Source organism: Syngnathoides biaculeatus, chromosome 15 (assembly GCF_019802595.1).
Source record: "Syngnathoides biaculeatus isolate LvHL_M chromosome 15, ASM1980259v1, whole genome shotgun sequence".
NCBI lineage: Eukaryota > Metazoa > Chordata > Actinopteri > Syngnathiformes > Syngnathidae > Syngnathoides > Syngnathoides biaculeatus.
In genome coordinates this window covers 1660935-1684449 of record NC_084654.1, presented here as the reverse complement: position 1 = coordinate 1684449, position 23515 = coordinate 1660935, and the positions used below count along the sequence as shown (strand labels likewise).

The window sequence follows — 23515 nt, the reverse complement described above, 5'->3', positions numbered from 1 at the left end:
AGAAAACATCCCACACAGACCACCTCTTCCAAACCTGTGTCTCACCAATGACAGATCCTATCCCAACAAAATGGAGGAGCTCGAATTACAATTAGCAGATTATCGCTGTTAGGAGCTGCTGAATCCTCATAATGTGGAGCCAGTAGCCCACACACTGCATCCCTAGGATCGGACTGAAAACTCCTATGAAAGCCGAGGTGGGGGGTGGGGGTCTCTTTTACGTGGATGACGAGTGGTGCAACAACAGTGTGGTTATTGAAAGACACTGTTCACCTGACCTTGAGTATACGGCATGTCTTTTAGAGGATATGCAAAGTCTTCAATGCACCTTTCACTTATATTAAATGTTTTTTTTTTATTCTGAATTAAAATCTGAAATCCCTTATGAAGGAAAGATTTTTATTTTTTGATTATCAGCAAAAATTGATCGCACATTGCTGGAGTCACCGGAAATACACAACCACACAGCGGAAAAACTTGAGAAGGCACGTGACATCAGAAGTTGAGCTAAACATCATGGCAGCCATTTGACTCCATAGTAAGAACATTAATAATTTTTTCGATAATTCGAGCGATGAACATGATTCTGAATGGTCCCACGAATACCGTGAAGCATACGAGCTTTATAAAGGCGTTAAAGGTTATCAATTTGAGCCAGTTAGACATAACACATGTTCCAATGCAGACGAAATAGCTGGTGATGAAGATGCAGAGCAAGCCCTTTGACCCAGGGAAGACAACATGGCTCGTGTTGGAAACATTAACTGGTTAGCATTTGTGAAGTTGTTTTGTTTATTTCTCCATAAACTGAAAAATAGTAATGGATTAGATATCCCGAATGTACTACATATGAAGTTTTTGGTCTTATTTTAAAATTATGCAAATGCCGTGTATTTAGTCTAAGGTGGTATATTTTCACAAATAAGGATTTTAACGAATGAAATCCGTTTAAAACGTCACAGTAATTTGAGAACAATAGTCGTAACTGGTCATAACTTGCTTCGTCATAAATGTAATTTCAGGCGGTAAAATGATAACATAACCAAACAGTACCCAGAACCATCCATCCCCATTTTAGTTACAATTTTCCCAAGATGTCATGACCACTAAACTTTATACTGAAAGGTGTAAACAGGTATCTTGTGGTTTTGTTCAGGCACTAAATGCTTAAAATGTAAATGTTAATGGGGTGGATAGTTCTGTGTACTGGACTCATATGGGTCTTTGAGAGGTTTGTGAATGTAAACAGATTTTTAAATGTTTTTCATTACTTCCACAGGTGTGCATGTAAATCCTGCATACCCATGTAAAAAACAGAAGAAAGTTGTTGTTGGCATGAGTCAACACATTCACCAGAAGATGGGAGATTATCCAGACAATCTGCTGCAGTGCACCCAGGTTTATGGCCAGCAGTCTGAACTCATGAGTACTTGAGGTTGCCGATCTCCAATTCAGGCAACAGTATCGGCAGTGACTGGATTTTCCACAACATGAGTAAGACCTATCTGAAAAATTATTTATATCAATACTTATCCAAATCAGCCCAGCTTTTTGCCATTTACATTCAGTTTTTTTTAAATAAAGAATTATTTACATTATTTTTATTTCTGCTAAAAACCAGTATTTGTCCAATCAATGCTTGTTCAAACGAAGTCCCATTCTGGAAAATTGTCATATGAACATATTTTCTTATTTTCAGGTTTGCGAGCTCATCATAGTGAGATGGTGTTGGGGAATTAGCGGTAGAAAAAAACGCGTGCCACTACCATCGCGCTGTGTGTCTAAGATTGATGGCAGATGGCCAAGAGTCCTCAGGATTTAAAAGGTCTACGTTCAGAATTTTTTTGTTTTGTCTTTGTGTAAATGTTGCTGTATATGTTTGTTTATGAAGTAAACATACACCACAGAACTAAAATTATTGCATTTTTTTAACTGTATACTTATATTGTGTAGAACTATGTGTCTCTTGACATTTTCATTGAATGCTTATTTGGTCTTTCAATATGAACATCTTGAGGCCACATGAGGTTGAAATACAGGTTGTTGTTACAGTATCCTCTCTGCTGCCGGAAAGGTACGTGTTCCTTTCTCATGAAAAGGCACTTAATCAGTCTGGCAACTTTTGGAATGTACCAAAGATGGAGATTCAGCATCTGCCGGTTCGATGTCAACCTCTTGTGCCGAAGATGCTTCCTGCAACATCTGTAATTAATATACAAAAATAAGGTTCAAAGTTTATAAAATAAGAAAAAATGCATGGATTTATATGGATGGATAAGCCTGTATGGACACAGGTTTATTTCATTCTATTTCATGGTGCACAAATTATTTTTGATAAGTTGGAAACAGGTCTCCTATTCTGTGAGTGACGAGTATGTAATACTGCTTGTTTTAATGCTACGTAGTACTTTATTAAAATAAAAAAGAAACCTGCACAAATAAATAAATAAATAAATAAATAAATAAAAGGTTTGTATTCATCCATCCATTTTCTCAGCCGCTTATCCTCACAAGGGTCGCGGGAATGCTGGAGCCTATCCCAGCTGTCAACTGGCAAGAGGCAGGGTCCACCCAATCCCAGGGCACATGAAGACAAACAGTCACACTCACAATCCAACTTCGGGGCAATTTAGAGTGTCCAATTAATGTTACATGTTTTTGGGATGTGAGAGGAAACCAGAGTGCCCGGAGAAAACCCACGCAGGCCTGGGGAGAACATGCAAACCCCACACAGAGAGGGCCGGGATTGAACACGGGTCCTCAGCACTGAGGCCAATTCTTTTCCAGCTGCTCCACCGTGCCGTCATTTGTACACAATATTATTCTCTTTTTCTAGTTGAGAATGGTTAAACGATTTGCAGTAATAAAATACAAGTCAAGTAAGTGAATAAAAGAACGACATGCTGCTTTCATTCAACCATGTCAACAGTCTTCAAAGTTTTCAGGAAATAGTATGATCAACATACATCTGCAACTTGTCTTTTAACAAAAGCTCTTTGCAGTTTTGATACTTTCTGTGGGGGGGGGCTAAGCTTGTCGAACCGTGTCCAGGTTCAGTGGCGGATCCAAGTTCGCGTTTGGTTCAGGTGTTGGAACTGGTTGTATGGTAGGCACTGATCCAGGTTTTAACAACTTTTTTACATTTTAAACCCATCTCAGACATGAGTCCGCCAGTTAAAGAGTCAGGGGTGAAATTTTCATTGCATATGACAGCCTGCTGACCGGGTTTGAAAAAATTAGCTCTCTTCGTTTGCACAAATGTGACCCAATGTCTTCTGAGGCTTGGGTCTTTGGGAAAATAATGTTAACTGTGACCAGAATAATTTGAATTGCGACAAAACAACCACACACATCTTCTCCATTTTTACGGATTGGTTTTATCTTACAATAACTGAGGAATTCTCAAAACAAATTTTTCCAACTAGATCAGATAATGTGCGTGCGAAAATTTACGTTACATACACTTTAAATGCTGGTCCTTCTACATCCCAAGGGAACTAACTTTAGCCATCATCACAGCTATTTACATTCCGCCAGATGCTAGTGCTGAACTTGTGCTCTCTCTCTCTCTCTATTGCTGAAAGTCTGAAATGAACAGCAGCGGGCACCCTGAAAGCGTTCACGTCATAGAGAGGGACTTTAACAAGGCCAATCTGAAGGCTATACTCCTGAAGTTCCATCAGCACGTTAAATGTCAAAGAAGGGGTTGAAACATTTTACACCACATGTACTCCAACATCAAGGACCGCTATCATCATGGAATTCTTGACTAACATACTGCAGACTGTAAGAATCAGCTCTCACCTTTCCTCCAACCGTAATTGAGCATCAGCTCAACACAAAGGCTGCGTGGTAAGACCCCTCCTGTACTGTCTCTCCACTTTGAACTTGGAGTCCAGTCCACAAAAAATAATGTTATGGGCCTCATGTTTTGAGGCCGGCGTCACAAAGTTTAAGATATTTTTTCCCCCCTCAGGACTCTCCTAACTCTCCTCTTGGAAGCCTGGAAAGCAGAAGTGCACGATGAGAAGGAGAGAGCCAGTGGTTACTTCTTCCCCGGAAAGCATAGTCTCTTTATTACAAGTACTCTTGTACAATTTCAGACAAAACATCACATTACAGTCATTATCTTCCTCTTACAATCAACTTCACATCTCTGACAATTGTGCTTTACAGTCAATCACATGTGTATACATACATATCCACCCCCGTTGATATCCAATCAAGGACTTCAAAGAATGACTCATATCATTGACAAAAGCAATGTTATCACAAAGGGAAATTTCTCTCTTTCAAGATACCCTAATTCAACATTGTATTCCTCTGCTTTACACTTGGAGTTACTTTTATTATGACTATTTTCAGTCAATAACTAAGACTGAAAACTCAACGCTATACTATTAACTTAACACAGAACAAAGAGCCATTTTAACACGTCACGTCACCACACACACAAACACACACAAATTCAATTCCTATGAGCGCCATTACCGTTAAACGTCCACTCCTCGTGTCTCTTTTTTCTTCTTCTTGTTTTCACATTCTGTTCCCAACCCGGCAACACACATCAATCATTCATGAATACAGGACACAAATGCATAATTCAATAATAAAAGTTTTGGACAGTGTGATGAAATTGGAAAAAGCGGTATTCTGCAAACAACCTGACACTAAACACCACAAAGATGAAGGAAATCATCCTGGACTTTCGGAAGTGCGGCGTCGACCCGGTCCCACTGTTCATCAATGGGGAGTGTGTGGAAAGGGTCCTCTCCTTCAAATTTCTGGGAGTCTACATCACGGACAAACTCACCTGGACTGTAAATACCACCGTGGTGGTGAAAAAGCCCCAGCTTAGAAGCTAAGCTCCTGCAGGCTTTCTATAGAACCACCGTGGAGAGCATCCTGAAATACTGCATCACAGTGTGGTATGCTGGATCCACAGCAGCGGACAGGAAACCTCGGCAAAGAGTGGTCAACAGCGCCCAGAAGACAACTGGGTGCTCTCTGCACTCCATAGAGGACATTGCCAACTCCCGCTATCACGGCAGAGCCACTAATATTGTAAAGGACTCTTCACATTCTGGTCATCACCTGTTTAACCTGCTGCCCTCTGGCAGGCGGTAGAGGTCCTACAAAACACGGACAACCAGATTCAAGACAACTTTTCCCCAGAGCCATCAACTCCTTGAACTCAAAACCGCTGAACCTAACAGTACTGTAAAATTGGAATATACTGTAATATTATGCAACCGCTTTTTTGTCCATTTATTTATTTACTTATTTAATCAATAACTGTGCCTTGATGTTTTATCTGTTTTTTTATCTCAGATGTTCTATTTTTATTCTATTTTATTGCACCTTGCAGCTTGTGGAGAAGCACTCATCATTTCGTTGTAAGCACAGCATATAATGACATTAAAGGCTTTTGATTTTATTTTGATTTGAATTGTGTGATAGTCTACACAATAAATTACTAATACTGATTGGACCACTGGGTAAGAGAGGGTGTGTCCAAAAAACAATGGCAAAAGGTAGAATATAGTAGGTTCGCTGATCAAGAATTTAGTCACTTAATTACTAGAGGGAAAAAAACGTTTGAATCCCTGCTATTTTTGCAATGATCAGTAGTACCTACCCGACAGAAGGAGCTGGAAGAGCTAGTGGCTAGGATGTAGAAGGTCCAAAAGGTTCTTGACTGCTCTGATCCTAGTTCAAGTGGCATGTAAGTCTTCAAGACTGGGTAGGATGGTGCCGACAATCCGTTCAGCAGTTTTGATTGTTCGTTGCTTTTGGAGTTGGCCCTTTTTTGTGGCAGCTCCAAAGCAGACTGTGATGGAGGTACACAGAACTGAGTTATGGACCGCGGTGGAGAACTATCTCAGCAGCTCTTGTGACAGGTCTTTGCTTCCTCAGAACCCGCAAGAAGTACATGGTGTGCTGGGCTTTTTTTGAGGATGGATGATGTTTGTCTCCCACTTCAGGTTCACTGAGACAGTGATTCCCAAGAACAAGATGGTTGGACAGCATGAGGGACAGCTGTGGTGAAGGATGCCTCCTGAAGTCCACAATGAATTCTACAGTGTTTTGTTCAACGCCAGGTTCTGTTGGCCACACCAAAGCTCCAGTCTCGCCACTTCCTGTCGATACGCAGGCTCATCACTGTCTTGAGGCCAATAACCGTGGTGTCATCTGTGAACCTCAGGAGTTGTACAGCCAGGTGACTTGAGGTACAATTGTTTGTGGAGAGTCAAAAGAGCAGGGGGGAGAGGACACAAAACCTTGGGGTGTTCAGTGCTGATAGTGCGCGTGGAGGAGGTGCTGTCCCCCAGCCTCACCTGCTGTGTCCTGCCCTTCAGGAAGTTGTAGATTCACTGGCTGATGTCAGGCAAGACGCTGAGGTGGAGAAGCTTGGAGGACAGGAGTTCAGGGATGGTGGTGTTAAACGCAGAGCACAAACAGGATCCTCGCAAAGATTCCCTTGCTGTCGAGATAAAGGATAAAGTGTAGACCCATGTTCACGGCATTATCCACAGACCTGTTACCTCAATAGGCAAACTGCAGTGGGTCCAGCTGGGGACCTGTGACACTCTTGAGGTCGTCCAGCACAAGGTGTTCGAAGGACTTCATGACCACAGATGTCAAGGCAACCAACCTGTAATAATTGAGACCTGAGACTGCTGTTGTTTTGGGGACCAGTAGGATGGTGGGGCATTTGAAGCAGGTTGTTCCTTCACACAGTTCTAGAGACCTGTTGAAGATCTTTGCGAAGATAAGAGCAAGTTGGTCTGCACAGACTTTGGGGCAAGATGGGGACACAAGGTCTGGGCCCGGTGCTTTGTTGATCTTTTGTTGTTTGAAGATCTGCCTCACATCCTATTCATGGATAGTAAATGGTGGAGTTGGAGATGATGAAGTGCACAGCGGTGCGACTTCGTGCATGTGTGGAGTGAAAGTGTCCTTTTCAAATCTGCAGTAAAAACTGTTAAGTTTGTCGCGAGCCCACTATTTTTTTTCTCCTGCGGGGGAATCGTCGCATGTAATTAGTGAGCAATTGTAATCCGTACCAGACTGATTTGGGGTTGTTCCCTTCAAGATAGTCACTTAATTCCGCACCCCACCACCAACAGCCCCACCCCACCCACCCCCAAGTTAGAAACACAATCTTTTAATGGATAACAACTGACAATAACTCAAACATCAGTAAAACTGATTTTCAAAAGGAAAATAACTGTCGCATGTCTTATTATTGATCTAATTATATGAAAATAACCCATATAATGACAAAATATTGGAAAAACTATATTTAGATGTGCACTTTTTTTTTTTTTTGGTTTTTCACAATAGACAAAGTTAAGGTACAAATGTTTGGATTTTTAATGGTAGTATGTTGTGGTCCACATACACTTTGCCCAGTGCTAACCACAAGAAAAAGGAACGACTACACAATTTTTATAAATACTCCATGTTTTCGCTCCAGGCCTCGACTACTTAATTATTACCTTGTACATTCAATTCTCAAACTTCATCTAAAATTTAATCTAAAATGAACCTACATTATATTACTTTGTGGTTTTTCATGACATTTACCATGTTTTCGTATATTTGCTTTATTGTGTTCTGAACATTATCAGTGTATGACAAGAGTGTATTCATTAAATCTTAATAACAAGAGCTCTGACGTAATCCAACTCTAAAAAACAGGTCCGGCAACACCTCGTTAGTCCTGCGGAGACCCTACTTTTAGTTTTGCCCCCTCAAGCCCTCAAGGTGCCCATGTTATAATATAAATACAACCCCTTTTTTACACAACCATAGCTACAGAATGCAGCAGGCTCCCCCACTGACCCGCACAGCTACCTCCCTGCCTACTTAACACTGGTGTGCATTACATGCAGCAAGTGCAAATTAGGTTACTGTCTAATATCCACAGAGTTTGGGCCTGTAGGTCTCAAGGCAGTGCTTATGAAACATGTTCAAAAAAACAGTAACCCAGTCATTATCAGGGGAAAGATTAAAGCAGGCGTTTGATGGTCATAGATATGTCAGTTTCACAAAACATGACCAATGGCGCAAGAAAAAATGAATAAGACAGGAGAGTCGGATTGTAGTGTATAAGTTTGTTGAATAAGTTGAGGTTGGGAGAGAAGCTTTGCAAATTTTTTTTTGCAAACCTTTTTTCTAAACTTGAAGGGTGGAGGCAGTGTGGTGAGGGGTTTGGGTTGATCGCAGCATTGTGGAAAACCCTTCCATCTGAGAGCACTTCATTGGGAGGCCCTCCCAGTGCTGCTTGGGGAAGATATACTGAGCTTGAAAGGTCGGACATAGAGAGACCTCAGCCAATTCCACCCAAGTGAGTCTTGATTTAGTCCGTTCATGCCTCATCATCTACTAGCTGTTCTCATGTTACATACCTGGTGGTCACCATTGCTCAAATTAGTTCTGACACAGTTCTGGAATGTTACATAAACAAGCACTTATAAAGAGAAGAATTACTTTAAACCTATTTGTTTTCAGTAGGGCCCAAATATTTCTTTATAGCCTGCTTTATTATGCTCTTTCCAAACACTAAAGGTTAAGAGACAAATGGCAAGTTTAGATCATGACCAAAATCAGTCAATCACGGGTTCCAACACTTACGGTTCCATGAAAAAAAACCTCAGTTATAACAAAAGGTGATACTGTATCTTCTAACTTGAATATCTGATATAGATGAAGATATCGCAAAACAGAAGCTGAATGTTGATCTCTTTCTCTGTTTTATTGGCAACTACAAATGTTTTCAGTCTACAGCAAAAAAAAAAAAATCATTCACCTCACTCTTGTCATACTTAGACAAATGTTTTCTCAGAACAGTAATCAATTCACAGCATGTCCACCATCTCTCAAAATCAGAAAGAATAGATTTACACTTGCTTGTAGGCCTGAAAATGAATGGACAGAACGAGAATATGTGACACTCCTGATTACAGGACACCATTTGAACTGACAGTCCAAATGGAATCCTGGTCTCATCTCTCAGATCAGAGTGCCAGTTATTAAGGTGGAAAATGCAGGAGATGAAAGACATGGCTATCAGATTATCATCAAGTAGCTCTAGATCCCTTGCTATTTTGTGAAAGATTTTAGTATTAAGTCTCTGCTTCAAAGTGGCCAATTAAGTAAAGTTCTGATTTCATGGTCACAGCTGTATGTTATTACCAATCACAAGAGCTTGTCGTAAAATTCTATGGTTTCCCTGTTACAGCAGACACTGCTGTTTATCTTTGCAGTGCTCCTCTGAAGAATTGTTTGGATGAACAACAGCATCATATGCACTTTTATTAGAATTGACAACATACATACATACATACATGACATTTACATTTTTCCAAACCAAAAGAGTGGACACAACACATTCATTAACACGGCGATGTTCAGTTTTTTTTCTGATTTAATTTACCATATTCTGATTATGATCCATCAAGGGGAAATACTATTGCCTACTCTATACAGTATAAGGAGTGGAACATGTTCCCAAAGTCCACGGTTCAGTTCGTAACTCAGTTTGATGGTCGCAGTTTTCAGTTCTGTATGTACACATTGAGTATTACAAAAAAATGTTTGACTTGTTCAGATACTTTAAAAATGAAAGTATGTTCACGGCATAATTTTTAATTATTATAATTGTTGTTGCATTCTGACTATTTACTGTACATAATTATTGATTCAACAGAAATATGCATTTACTGTTTTATCTATGGTAGCATAATCAAGTGAAAGGCAGAACAATTAAATGCTCTTCCATTTGATGGCAAAAGCTACTCTAAACCTCTGTACTGTTGCAATTCAAAACAAAATCAGTCATCGCTCTCTCCAAATCAGCTCTATGTTCAACTAAACAAGACAAGATTTCACGCATTTTAGGATTTGTAGTTTTTAGAATATTGTTTGGTGGCTTGCTGCGAAGATTGTATCATTTAAAATTGGTACCTTGGTTCATCCATCCATCCATTTTCTTAGCTTCTTATCCTCACAAGGGTCACGGGGAGTGCTGGAGCCTATCCCAGTTGTCAACGGGCAGGTGGCGGGGTACACCCTTAACTGGTCGCCAGCCAATCGCAGGGCACATGGAGACAAACAGCCATACTCACAATCACACCTATGGGCCATTTAGAGTGTCCAATTAATGTTGCATGTTTTTGGGATGTGGGAGGCAACCGGAGTGCCCGGAGAAAACCACACAGGCATGGGGAGAACATGCAAACTCTACACAGGCGGGTCCGGGATTGAACCCAGGATCTCAGAACTGTGAGGCCAATGCTTTCCAGGAGATCCACCATGCCGCCCTTACTTTTGTTCAAAGGTCAATTGATAAGAATCATTAGTGAAGGATTTCAGTTTATGTAAAGGCTCAACATACAAACTTCCACTTTTAGTCCTCATTATTTGCAGTACTGATATATCTATATACAGTATGCCCGTATGCATTCGCATTTCACCATTCAGGTTCTAAAATCTGTATACAGTATATTGTTGTTTGACTGCTCCAATGAAGTCCAACTGAACACATGCCCATTACATTATTAGCATGCATGCTATCGTGTGTTTCAGCATACATGAAAGCTACCATATGATGGCACTCACGAGGCAGTGAAGAGCAATTGCAATTTTACATATGTAAGGAGAAGAAGCTTATACATACTGACAGTGTAGGCAAGTCATTAGTCAACCTGTTTTGTTCACACTCAGTATCATATCGAGAGTTATCACACAACAGCCAACAGAATAGCACAACTAGCAAATAATAAAACAAATAAACAATGACTGTAGAAATAATGGAGACAAAACATCCCCTTTAAACACTATGTACACCCTTTGTCTTGCAAAGCATGCTGGGAGTGCCATGTTGAAACCATCAAAGTCTGCTCTCTCTCTGTCTCCAAAACATCTAACTTTGGTTGTCCCTCTGATGAACTCATTTTTAAACCGATCCAACCTGCTCACTTCTAGAGAGAACCTCAACATCTTCATTTTCGTCACCTCCAGTTCTGCTTCCTGTTTTCTCTTCAGTGCCTCTGTCCATACATTATGGTTGGCCTCACCACTGTTTTATAAATTTCCCCCTTCATCCTAGCAGAGACTTACTGTCACATAAAACACCCGACACCTTTCCCCAGCTGTTCCAAACTGCTTGGACCTGTTTCTTCCTTACCACACTCACCATTGCTCTGTATTTTTGACCCCAAGTATATGAAGTCATCCATCCTCGCTATCTCTACTCCCTGAAGTAGCCTCACCATTACCCCACCCCATCCCTCTAATTGATGCACATATATTCAGTCTCACTTTGGCTATTTTTCATTCCTCTCCTTTCCAGTGCATGCCTCCAGCTTTCTACCTGTTCCTCCACCTGCTCCCGAGTTTCATTGCAAATCACAATGTCATCTGCGCACATCACGTTCCAAGGGGCTCAGAGGTGATCCCTGAAGCAGTCAAACCTCCTCTTTAATTATTTTGTCACGCCTACGGCACACCTCACCACTGCTCTGCTGCCCTCATACATGTCCTGTACTATTTTAACATATTTCTCTGCCACACATGCAGTACCACAGATTCTCTCTTGGTACTCTATTATAGGCTTTCTCTAGATCCAAAAAGATACAAAGCAGCACATTCTGACCTTCTCTGTACTGTCCCATTACCAACCTCAAGTTAAATAATGAATCTGTGGTACTCTTTCTCGACATGAAACCATACTGTTGCTCACAAAAACCTGAGTCTAGGCTCCACGACTCTTTCTCATAACTTCATTGTGTAGCTCATCAACTTTATTTCTCTATAGTTCCCAAAGCTCTGCAAATCACATTTTTCTCTTTAAAATGGGAACTAGCACACTTCTCCATTCTTCAGGCATCTTCTCACCCACTTGTATTCTCTTCAACAAGTTGGTCAAAAATTCCACACCCACCTTTCCAAATTGCTTCCATACCTCCACAGGTATGTCATCAGGACCAACTGCCTTGCTTCCATACCTCCACAGGTATGTCATCAGTACCAACTGCCTTTCCATTTTTTATCCTCTTTAGTGCGCATTTTCTAACTTCACCCTTACTAATTATTGTCACTTCATTGGTCCACTACACTTGCTTCTTCTACTCTTCGTTCTCTCTCATTTTTTTTTTACGAACATGCGACATGGGGTTGGACCCAAATGCACGACTCAGAGGCAGTGACATGATGTTGAAGGGAAGGTCCACAAACATGAAAACAAGGTCAGATTACTTCTCGCCAAAAAACAAGACTTGACTTAGCTGTGGTGGCACAGGAATGCTAGTTGTTAGACTATTGCAGTCTCAAGCACAACAAACTGGCAACTGAGAAATGAAAAACACGCTTACATGCCTGCCCAATTAGTGTCAATAAGGTGCAGGTGTGGAGCTTCTGTCAGGGGCAGCCACGCCCGGGGCAGTGGCCTGGCCACACCCCTAAGACATTTTCTTCATTCATCAACTTCTCAAAGTATTCTTTCCATCTATCCAACACACTTCTGGCACCAGTCAACAAATTTCCATCACTTATCAATCACCCTAAAACGCTGTACGTCCTTGTCACCTCTATCCCTCTGTCTGGGCAACCTGAAGAGACCATGTTATCCTTCTTTGGTGTCCAACTTGTTCTCATATGCCTCCTGTTTAGCCTTCGCCACCTCTACCTTTTTCCTATGTCACGTCAATGGATTACTTTCTCGTCTCCTCGGTCCCCTCAGTTTCCCACTTTTTCTTTGCTAACATCTTACTTTGTATGACTTCCTATACTTTAAGGTTAGACCACTGCTTCACACCTTACCTAGCAGAAGATACACCAAGTATTCTCCTGTCTATCTCTCAGATCACCTTGGCTGCAGTAGTTCAGTCTTCCAGGAGATCATCCTGCTCACCAAGCGGCTGTCTTATCTCTTTCTGAAAAGCTGCACAACACTCTTCCTTTCTCATCTTCCACCACATGGTTCTCTGCTCTACATTTGTTTTCTTAATCTTCCTCTTTACCACCTGAATCATCCTACACACCACCATCCTGTGCTGTCTTCTTTCACTCTCCCTACCACTACCTTACAGTCAGAAACCTCCTTCAGATTAGATCGTCTGAGCAAAATGTAATCCACCTGCGTGTTTCTCCCTCCGCTCTTGTAGGTCACGCTATATTCCTGCCTCTTCTGAAAACGTGTTCACTACCATTTCCATCCTTTTTGAAAAGTCTACCACCATCTGTCCCTCAAAGTTTCTTTCTTGATGCTGTACTTACCGATAACATCTTCATCACCCCTGCTTTTTTGATCAACATGTTCATTACAGTCAGCGCCAATCACAGAGGTGAGGTGTTCTGGGTGTGTCCCACCAGAAAGAGACCCCAGGGACAACCTTGGACACACTGGAGAGACTATGTCTCAGCTGACCTGGGAACGCCTCGGGATCCCTCCACAAGAGCTGGAAGAAGTGGTTGGGGAAAGGGAAGTCTGGGTATCCCTGCTGAAGCTACTTCCCTCTCGACACGACCGGAGAAGGGGTAGAAAATGGACCGAGGTTACTGACTCAATCTATTGTACTCAATAGGAGTAGCTTATTCAAATTCAGTACTCATTCTCAGTTGTGGCTGAGAAAGGTTTTGGGGGGAATTGGTGACTAACTACAGTGATACTATGATATTGTCGAGCATGGTTGTCAGAGTCATTTTGTCACCTGCCACATTGTAGTTATGAATTCCCTCAGAGTGCTGCTACGACTTCAAACCCACGTAAATGAAAGATTACATCTCTGACTGTAACTGCATAGTGTACACAACATATTGATGTATAAACATTTTTTTCAATCAGATGCCTCTTAAAAAATGAAACTTTTTCAACTATTACATCCATGTTCAAAGAGGGGTTGATATAACAATGGTCTTTTGTGGGCCATATAAAATCATGTGGTGGGACAGATCTGGCCCGTGCCATCAGTTTGACACCTGTGTTGTAGAGCAACTTTTGTTTTTTATGCATTAAAAATAATTTTATAAAATGTAGATTAGTGATAACTGAGCTGTTCCCGTTGAAAAAAAGAAAAAGAGGCTGCTCATAATCTCAGAATAGTGCAACTCAACACTTGTGCAAATAAGAATATTGATCAAATTTTGGTTTTATGAGAATGGAATGATTAACAGTAGGTGTTCAAATGAATAATCAAGATTAAAAGTTAAAGTTTAGTACAATACAATTTTCACAATTTCTGCCTAAACATATTTAATCCTGAAATGGAGTGTTAGTTATATGATGCAAACCGCATTGCATGACGAGATTTTGAGATTGTTTTTTCTGTCATTACTTTGGGCAGCGCTGTATTTGTCGTGTGTTGTCCGTTCTACAAGCGTATTTAAACATTTTTTTTTTTTAATTCTGTTAACTTTTATAGCATGATTAAAATTGAACTTCATGGACAGTTATTTTTCTGACTTTCTTAACATTTTATCATCACAATATGATGTAGGATTGATCAGAAACTACGCCGATTCAAATTGAACCTACTTTATCTTATTGGCCTCAAGAGCATAACATGGACGCTGTTGATGGTTTTTATCCGGTATTGGAGTCATGATTCAAAGATGGAGTGATTGTGTCATGTTAAAATTTTAACCTCTGTCAACCAACTGAGTTTGTTCTTTGCATACTATTAATGACAGTTTGGGGTGAAATTTGACTCAATTCTGATTATTTTTTTTTTGCAAACTGCCTAAACGTTTTATTTTCTTTATTTATTTATTTCCTTTATTTATTTGTTTGTTTTTATGATTTTCTGTTTTGCTAAGGTAATGCATGAGTTGAAACCCATGTGTCACTTTTAAGAAAAGGAGGGGAAAGGTAATCTTTTTTGATCAAATGTTTTTATTTGTGGTCTGGCGTACAAAGCCAGTGAATTGTTAGATTTTGTGGTCAGCTTCACAAGTCATATCTCATTTTACATTATGTTTGACACAGCTGATTATTCAAAAAAATTGTCTGTGTTGGTTAAAAAAAGCACCTTTTCTTCTTCTTTTCCTTTCTTCTTGTCCCCATTAGGGGTCGCCACAGCGTGTCATCTTTTTCCATCTAAGCCTATCTCGTGCATCTTCTTCTTTAACATCCACTGTCCTCATGTCCTCCCTCACAACATCCATCAACCTTTTCTTTGGTCTTCCTCTCGCTCTTTTGCATGGCAGCTCCATCCTCAGCACCCTTCTACCAATATACTCACTCTCTCATCTCTGAACAAGTCCAAGCCATCTAAATCTGCTCCCTCCAACCTTGTCTTCAAAACATCCAACTTTGGGTGTCCCTCTAATGAGCTCGTTTCTAATCCTATCCAACCTATACACTCTATGTGAGAACCTCAGCATCTTCATTTCTGCTACCTCCAGTTATGCTTCCTGTTGTTTCTTCAGTGCCACCGTCTCTAATCCGTACATCATGGCCACCCTCACCACTGTTTTATAAATTTGCCCTTCATCCTAGCGGAGACTCTTCTGTAGAGTCTTCAACACCAGACACCTTCCGCCAACTGCTCCACGACGCTTGGACCCGTTTCTTCACTTCTTTACCACACTCTCCATTGCTCTCTATTGTTGTAAAACAGCACCATGTTCCCAAAAATGTTATTTATTAATAGATTCATTTAGAGCTAATTCAACCGTCTGCAAACACAGCACCAACATGGTTATCAGGGTGAAACATAGAATGACTGTTTCACACACTTTTCTATAATTTTGTACTCTTCATGGAACATTTACCTACTTGAGTTGAAGTATAAAGCGATATACAGTAGACTAGATTGTGCACATTACACGTTATAATACGGTGGTTATATGGTTAATGTTGCAAAGTACAGTATTATTCATATTGTACTGTCCCTTCTTATGCTAAATTATATTTTATGTCTAAATACTGAACATGCGGCCCTCTACACGAGCAAAAATTAAGAACTCCAGATGCAACTGCGTCTTGCTGACTTGATGACTAGTGTGGGCATTCTAAAATGACCGAAACAACTGCAGGTTGAAAGTAGAGGACAACACATCAGTAAGCCTTAGTTAAGTGCATTATATGTCCTGTGCAGGCCCAATTTGGAACAAGCTTGATGACAATTCCAGCTAAATTGGTAGCTTCCAGCAAAGCCAGAGTTAAAAAACCATTGGCACCACCAAGAGAGGAAAATATGATTATCAGAATCAGCTTGAATGGCCAAGTATGTAACAACACACAAGGAATTTGTCTCCGGCAGTTGGTTACTCCCTGGTACAACATTCATGTTGAGTACAGAGAAGAAGAACAGACAAACTAACAAGAACGAAGAACAATAGACATTCAATTAGTAGGGAACTATTTCTTATAAAAATCACAATTGTAAAGATGGAGAGTCTTAGCATTGAGAGTAGTTAGAGTGTGTCAACCCCCCGTATTCTCTTAAGCTTATACAGTGCGCCCTTACCCATTTGTGGGTTCACCATTATAGGCCACTGCAATGACAATTGTGCAAAGGGTGCAGTTTAAAGTGAGAAATCATGCAATAGTCTGCAGTATACAATATATGACTAATATTTTAATTTCCGTGATGCAGTCCACCTGATAAGGATGAAAGCTAGGTAGCATAACGGCTGCGTTGGGAACACCTCCACAAAACCAAGTCTTGGTGAAGCACAAGGCGTCAGAACATCCAAAGTCTTTGCAGGTTTTGATCAGAAGTTTATCCATTTGTTGGCAAGTCATTTCTTGTGGACTTGAGTAACCAAAAAACACACAAAAGTAAACAATACCAGGATGCGCGTACTGAAGGCAGCCCCAGTGATAGACGCCATCTTGAAATCAACACCAATCAACAAATTATAGCTCATGAACCTCACTAAAGCAAGAAAATTTAAACACCATTAAAAAAAATAGTAGTTATATTGCATGACCTAATTAAAGAAATAAATAAATAATCAGGGATGCCAAAACATGATTATAAACCAAAATTTGCAAAACATGAATATCCTGTCTTTTTGTGACCATGAAATACCCATGCCAAATTAGGTCATTTTGACTTTTGCCCAACATTCTCAAAAAAATAAAGGACTGATCACAACTGCATGTTTGTTTGTCTTATGTCTTACATACATAAAAGGTCTATTTCTCGGCACAGAAAGGTTGAATTAAGTGGGAATGATTGGAAACTATGCATTTTTCTGTAATCTACCATTATTAAAGAGAAAGCGAAAAACCTTGTTTTCCTATGAGGATGAAGAAATTTTACTGATGGTATTTTGTTCTTTTTCATCCATTTGAAGAAGAAGAATCGTCTTTATTTTCATGAACATGCATGCATGCAGCACACAAAACTACCCATCACAACAAATACACAGTTGTTAGTGGAGTGGACACACTGGAGCAGGGGGGAGCAGTTCAGGGTATCAGTGTCTTCCCCTCGGTCTCCCACAGTGCCAGATGAAGATCTTAACCATTGGGCAACGGCTGCTTATTCATAATTGTTGTCTGGGGCCTGTTGTGGTGGCAATCCCTGAACGCGTTGGTGGACACCAGCGGTGAGGGATGCAGTCAAACTGAAGAAGGACTTCTTTTTGGCCTGTGGGACTCTTGAGGCAACTGATAGGTACCGGCTTGCCAAGCGGAATGCAGCTTTGAAATTCGTTGAGGAAAAAAATCCTGGGCATGGAAGGAGTTGGGTGAAGCCACAGAGAAAGAGTTTAGGATGGCAATTCACCACCATCCAACATCTTTAGAGGGGGAAGCAGTGCAATATCAAAACCATGTATAGACAGGCTGGGGCACTGCTGACCACAACTTAGGACGAGCAGCCCCACCAACAATTTGATGAACTGCATTCAAATTAACAGTTCTCCAAGAAACATTCCAATCATCAGAGACCCCATCCCCACAGTGCACACATCAAGATACTGACGAAAGGTTTGAAAACACTGCTGGTCAAAGTATGCCAAAATAAATTTCAAAGAACTATTTGCTACTTTGAAATGCAGACAAGATGATAATTGATGGACCATGAGCAACACTCGCTGGCAGCTGAGAGTTACTGCTCACTGCATAATAACTTGTTACTGAATTCAAGTCTGTTTTGATATTCTATGAACTTGCTCCCAATATGCTTTTAGTGTTTACCTACACACCAATGTCACTTGTGATTATTTGTATTCAAATGTCTGCTTGTCAAATCAGTATTTCAAATTATTATGGTTGTATTAATCTCAGAACAAACAGAACTGTTACATAAACATTAACTGTTATTAGCCACAAATAATGTTGAAACATCATTCCATCGATGAACCAAGATGTAAATCACAGTGCATTTGCTGGGAATAAATGTGACTTTATTCCACAGGTTTTAAATCATGAAATAATGCTATGATGGAAAAGTAATACGAAGAGGTATGTATAGCTGTCTTTTCTATTTGGTCACTGTGTCACCCCCCACCCCACCATCCATAAAAGGCCAAAGCCCCTTTGTTCAAGGCTGGCTTTGTTCTCTAACCTTGCTGAAAAGCTCCTTTGTTCAAGGCTTGCTTTGTTCTCTCACCTTGCTGAACATACTGGGTCATTGGAGATGCACCAACACCTTCCCAGCCGCAATGAAAAATGCAGACCACAGGAGTACACTCCCAGTACATCGAACTACACTTTTGTATGCGGGGGACAGTTTCCAGGGGTTTGTCAGGAAGGAAATATGTTCTAAGTGCTTGACAACCAATGCCACTGAAGGACTCTGGGCATTTTGCAATTGAAATTTTTCTTTTGCTTTTTATAACCTATTCTGCTCCTTTTTCTTTAAATGACCCTTTTCGGTGCCCTGGCCAAGCATCCGGTAGGCCAAAGAGCCTACCTAAATTTTATTCCACCCAATGTAAGTCCAACATGCAGTCTACCCAAGTACAAATTGGTGCATATTTGGGTTCAAAGTAGTGGCAGCAAAAATCCCAGCTCCCTACATTGCTCACCGTACATCCCCAATCCAGTTTACACTCAGCCTTCTTCACGAGTGCTTGTTCATTGTTGTCCTGTTCATGAGTTAAATCTCAATTTTTCCCACGTAGATTTCCCTTTCAAATATAATAATTACATTTTCGATAAAATCGACGGCACGGTGGTACAGCTGGAAAGCGTTGGCCTCACAATTCTGAGGTCCAGGGTTCGATCCCGGGTCTGCCTGTGTGGAGTTTGCGTGTTCTCCGTGCCTGGGTGGGTTTTCTCCGGGCACTCCGGTTTCCTCCCACATCTCAAAACATGCAACATGAGTTGGACACACTAAATTGCCCCTAGGTGTGATTGTGAGTGTGGCCGTTTGTCTCTATGTGCCTTGGGATTCGCTGGCAACCAGTTCAGGGTGTACCCTGCCTCCTTCCCATTGACAGCTGGGATATGCTCCAGCACTCCCGCGAACCTCGCGAGGATAATGGATGAATAAAATTCCACTTCGTATTGCGTTTTTTGTAATGCAGCCCTATGGGGCCACAAACCAGTGCAATCTGTAGGCCGGTCCCAAGCCCGGATAAATGCAGAGGGTTGCGTCAGGAAGGGCATCCGGCGTAAAAACTGTGCCAAACAAATATGAGCGTTCATCTAAAGAATCCCATACCGGATCGGTCGTGGCCCGGGTTAACAACGCCCGCCCCCGGCACTGCTAACCTGCAGGGCGTCGGTGGAAATTCAGCTACTGTGGGTCGAAGACAAAGAAGAGGAGGAAAACCGGATCCAGCGTCAGAAGAAAAAGAGGAATGCACAGAGCCTACAACTGAGTGTAGGGACTTTGAATGTTGGGACTATGACAGGAAAAGCTCAGGAGTTGGTTGACATGATGATTAGGAGAAAGGTTGATATTCTGTGCATCCAAGAGAGCAGGTGGAAAGGTAGTAAGGCTAGAAGCTAGAAGTTGGGAGCAGGGTTTAAATTATTCTTCGACGGAGTAGATGGGAAGAGAAATGGAGTAGGGGTTATTTTAAAGGAAGAGCTGGCTAAGAATGTCTTGGAGGTGAAAAGAGTATCAGATCGAGTGATGAGACTAAAATTTGAAATTGAGGGTGTTATGTATAATGTGGTTAGCGGCTATGCACCACAGGTAGGATGTGACCTAGAGTTGAAAGAGAAATTCTGGAAGGAACTAGATGAAGTAGTTCTGAGCATCCCAGACAGCGAGAGAGTTGTGATTGGTGCAGATTGTAATGGACATATTGGTAAAGGAAACAGGGGCGATGAAGAAGTGATGGGTAAGTACGGCATCCAGGAAAGGAACTTTGAAGGGCAGATGGTGGTGGACTTTGCAAAAAGGATGGAGATGGCTGTAGTGAACACTTATTTCCAAAAGAGGGAGGAACATATAGTGACCTACAAGAGCGGCGGTAGTTAGAACCACGCAGGTAGATTATATTTTGTGCAGACGATGTAATCTGAAGGAGGTTACTGACTGTAAAGTAGTGGTAGGGGGAGAGTGTAGCTCGACAGCATAGGATGGTAGTATGTAGGATGATTCTGGTGGTGGGTAGGAAGATTAAGAAGACAAAGGTAGAGCAGAGAACCATGTGTGGTGGAAGCTGAGAAAGAAAGAATGTTGTGCGGCCTTCCGGAAAGAGGTGAGACAGGCTCTCGATGGACAACCGAAGCTCCCGGAAGACTGGACGACGACAGCCAAGGTGATCAGAGAGACAGGCAGGAGAGTACTTGGTGTGTCATCTGGTAGGAAAGGGGAGAAGGAGACTTGGTGGTGGAACCCCATAATACAGGGAGTCATACAAGGAAAGAGATTAGCGAAGAAGAAGTGGGATACTGAGAGGACTGAGGAGAGGCGAAAGGAGTCCATCGAGATGCGACATAGGGCAAAGGTAGAGGTGGCAAAGGCTAAACAAGAGGCATATGAAGACATGTACACCAGGTTGGACACGAAAGAAGGAGAAAAGGATCTCTACAGGTTGGCCAGACAGAGGGATAGAGATGGGAAGGATGTGCAGCAGGTCAGGGTGATTAAGGATAGAGATGGAAATGTGTTGACTGGTGCCGGTAGTGTACTAAATAGATGGAAAGAATACTTTGAGAAGTTGATGAATGAAGAAAATGAGAGAAGGAAGAGTTGAAGAGGCAAGAGTGAAGGACCAGGAAGTGGAAATGATTACTAAGCGGGAAGTCAGAAAGGCACTACAAAGGATGAAAAGGGGGAGGCAGTTGGTCCTGATGACATACCGGTAGAGGTATGGAAGCAATTTGGAGAGATGGCTGTGGAATTTTTGACCAACTTATTCAACAGAATACTAGCGGGCGAAAAGATGCCTGAAGAATGGAGGAAAAGTGTTCTAGTTCCCATTTTTAAGAACAAAGGGGATGTTCAGAGCTGTGGGAACTATAGAGGAATAAAGTTGATGAGCCACACAATGAAGTTATGGGAAGAGTAGTGGAGGCTAGACTCAGGACAGAAGTAAGTATCTGCGAGCAACAGTATGGTTTCATGCCTAGAAAGAGTACCACAGATGCATTATTTGCCTTGAGGATGCTCGTGGAAAAGTACAGAGAAGGTCAGAAGGAGCTACATTGTGTCTTTGTGGATCTAGAGAAAGCCTATGACAGAGTACCAAGAGAGGAACTGTGGTACTGCATGCGTAAGTCTGGTGTGGCAGAGAAGTATGTTAAAATAGTACAGGACATGTATGATGGCAGCAGAACAATGGTGAGGTGTGCCTTAGGTGTGACAGAGGAATTTAAGGTGGAGGTGGGACTGCATCAGGGATCAGCTCAGAGCCCCTTCCTGTTTGCAGTGGTAATGGATAGGCTGACAGATGAGGTAAGACTGGAATCCCCTTGGACCATGATGTTCGCAGATGATATTGTCATATGCAGTGAAAGCAGGGAGCATGCAGAGGAACAATTGGAAAGATGGAGACATACACTGGAAAGGAGAGGAATGAAGATTAGCCGAAGTAAAACAGAATATATGTGCGTGAATGAGAAAAGTAGAGGGGGAAGAGTGAGGCTACAGGGAGAAGAGATAGCGAGGGTGGACGACTTCAAATACTTGGGGTCAACAATACAGAGCAATGGAGAGTGTGGTCAGGAAGTGAAGAAACGGGTCCAAGCAGGTTGGAACAGCTGGCGAAAGGTGTCTGGTGTGTTATGTGACAGAAGAGTGTCTGCTAGGATGAAGGGCAAAGTATACAAAACAGTGGTGAGGCCGGCCATGATGTACGGATTAGAGACAGTGGCACTGAAGAAACAACAGGAATCTGAACTGGAGGTGGCAGAAATGAAGATGTTGAGGTTCTCGCTCGGAGTGACCAGGTTGGATAGGATTAGAAATGAGCTCATTAGAGGGACAGCCAAAGCTGGATGTTTTGGAGACAAGATTCGAGAGAGCAGACTTCGATGGTTTGGACATGTTCAGAGGCGAGAGAGTGAGTATATTGGTAGAAGGATGCTGAGGATTGAGCTCCCAGGCAAAAGAGCGAGAGGAAGACCAAAGAGAAGGTTTATGGATGTGGTGAGGGAAGACATGAGGGCAGTTGGGGTTAGAGAGGAAGATGCAGGAGATAGGCTAAGATGGCAAAAGATGACACGCTGTGGCGACCCCTAACGGGACAAGCCGAAAGGAAAAGAAGAAGAAGATTGCGTTTTTTGTGTTTGGGTGAAAAACTTCAACCTCTGAAAGCACTTATATTTAATTCCTGTAGCAACCTTCAGATTTTGAGGCTAATGGAATCTGCACACCTGAAAAGAGACATGATGCCCCTTTATGAGACATTAACAGTTTGATTATAACATTAAATTTAAAACTAGAGCTTAACTAGAAGGACTCCAAGTGCCGGTTCCGATGTAATGTTTTCTCAATTCATTGCATTTTTATCCAAAACCAATATATGTTGAAAATTGGTGTCCGAGTAAGGAGATATGAAGGTTCAGTGAACTCAAAACACACAAAATTGCAGCATGTCCAGCCACATTCAGGTTTTATTATGTGACTGTGAGTGGATTCCTTGACCACAGTTACAAAATTGCAAGCACTTTTGGGATTTGAGAATATTAATCGCCCTCTCAGTGAAAAGAGAAGCAAATGTTACAATGTTGCTACATTCAAAATATTTATCTATCTTCCAAACTGCTTAGCATGCCGACCCCAGCTCATATTGTGGCAAAGGCAAACTACAACCTGAACTGGTCACCAGTTGCAGGGCACATATCGACACCATCTCTGATCTCTGATCGATTCCACACTGCCCCCTCCAAAGTCAGACATGTGTACCACCATCATTGACCAGCTAAATAATATTTGTGTGACCGGTGGACTTCCGTGTTGTGTAGTTTTAAAGCCCTTATCGTGACACAGGATTCTTCTCTGAGGCAATCTCCATTTATTTGACACAGCTGCCATGAACAAGGCGAAACAAACACTTTATAGTACAGTGAAGAAAATAAGTATTTGAACACTATATAGGAAGTTCTCCCACTCAGAAATCATGGAGGGGTCTGAAATTTTCATCATAG

General features: G+C 41.6%; 1 long non-coding RNA gene across 1 annotated transcript in view; it reads right to left on the bottom strand.

Annotated features, from left to right (window-relative positions):
• Positions 1-423: 423 nt before the first annotated feature.
• Positions 424-23515, bottom strand: part of LOC133513771 (uncharacterized) — a 48518-nt gene continuing 25426 nt past the window's right edge. Inside the window, exons 4-5 of the long non-coding RNA XR_009798602.1 lie at positions 3805-4003; positions 424-2202 (exon numbers count right to left, since the gene is read on the bottom strand). This is a non-coding gene — a long non-coding RNA (uncharacterized LOC133513771). The remainder of the gene's footprint in view (positions 2203-3804; positions 4004-23515) is intronic.